Consider the following 1,522-nt stretch of genomic DNA (forward strand, 5'->3'; position numbering starts at 1 on the left):
GTTGGGCTACGCACCATGGTGGGCGCCATGGTGCGCTCTGAGGTGCGCACCTTTTGTGCGCTCCAAGGTGCGCATGAAGTCGGAGCTCGGTTTGCCCCGGGTGCGCACCTTGGTGGGCACCATGGTGCACTCTGAGGTGCCCAAGATTGGTGCGCACCAAGGAGCGCTCCGAAGTGCGCTCCAAGGTGCGCAGGTGCACGCGAAGTCGAAAGTTGGGTTAATTGTCCCGTTTGCCTCGGGTGCGCACCTTGCGTGCACCTTCGCCAGGGTGGGCGCCTTGGTGCGCACACCTTGGCTGGGCTGCGCACTCGGGCGCGCACACCTTGACACCCGCGTTTCCTTCATTTTTTAATTTTTTTTTTACAATCTCTCAAGTGGGAAATTCTATAATCTCAACTTTTTTTGCCTTTTCAGGAAACTTTTGAATGGAGCGCATCATTGGTGCGCACCGAGGAGCACTCCAAAGTGTGCTCCAAGGTGCGCACCTTTGGTGCACTCCAAAGCTCTCTCCAGCTGCATGCACCTGCCCCGGGCGTGCACCCGGCCCCGCCCAGCTTCGCTCACCTGTCCCGGGCGTCTGGTGCGGAACCTTAGAGTAAGAAACATCACCATGCACCTTGGCCAATGTGCGCGACTCGACCGAGCGCGCACTGGCCGAGGTGCACACCGATTTCACCTGGGTGCACACGCAGCACCTCAGGCACACTAGGGTGCGCGCACAATGCCCGGGTTGCAACGTGGCCTGTGTGCTCAGGACGCCTCGGGTGCGTGCTCGGTGTGACCCCCGCGCGTGCGGTAGTGCGGGCACAGCACCCCGGCCCGGCCCGGCCCCGACGAGAATGCAAACGGGCAAAAGGTTAATTCAAATAACATTGCGACGCCCGATGAAAAACTAAAAAAGTGTGCAACACCGGGACTTCCCGGGAGGTCACCCATCCCAGTACTACTCCGGCCCAAGCACGCTTAATTGCGGAGTTCTGATGGGATCCGGTGCACTGACGCTGGTATGATTGCACCCGTTATGAGCTTGTCGCAATGTGTACTTAGCAAACCGCGACCCACGTACGAATCCACCCCGGCCACCCACCCCCGTCGAGGTGGATACCCTCCCTCGCCAAGCGCGCCCCGTTCGCCAAGTGTGAACCCTGCCCGGGTGCGCGCACCTTGCTAGGGCGTCGGGTGTGCACCTGGCCCGGCCTACGTGCGTGCACCTGGATGGGGCGTCGTGTGCGCACCCGACCCGCCCAAGTGCGTGCAGTGTCCCGTCTGCAACACGGTGCCCACACACAACCTCGGGCGCAATGACCTACGCTCACATGTGGGCCGAGTGCACCCTGGTGCATGTTCGGGGCGCCTCGGGTGCACGCTCGATCTTGCCCCGGTGCACCAAGGCGCTCGGTTTGCCCCGGGTGCGCACTTGGTGCAAGGTGGGCACCCAAAATAGGGATCAAGAACCAAAAACAAGTTTCGGGATGCAAAATGGGACCCAAGGACCACAAATGCATTCCAAGACCCATGATGG

The 1,522-nt window shown here is 61.0% G+C and overlaps 1 non-coding gene across 1 annotated transcript; it reads right to left on the bottom strand.

Annotated features, from left to right (window-relative positions):
- Positions 1–899: 899 nt before the first annotated feature.
- LOC131873761 (5S ribosomal RNA) lies at positions 900–1,018 on the bottom strand. The gene has a single exon (XR_009371660.1). It is a non-coding gene; the product is annotated as a 5S ribosomal RNA (ribosomal RNA).
- Positions 1,019–1,522: the final 504 nt, after the last annotated feature.

Source organism: Cryptomeria japonica, chromosome 2, assembly GCF_030272615.1.
Source record: "Cryptomeria japonica chromosome 2, Sugi_1.0, whole genome shotgun sequence".
Classification (NCBI taxonomy): Eukaryota; Viridiplantae; Streptophyta; class Pinopsida; order Cupressales; family Cupressaceae; genus Cryptomeria; species Cryptomeria japonica.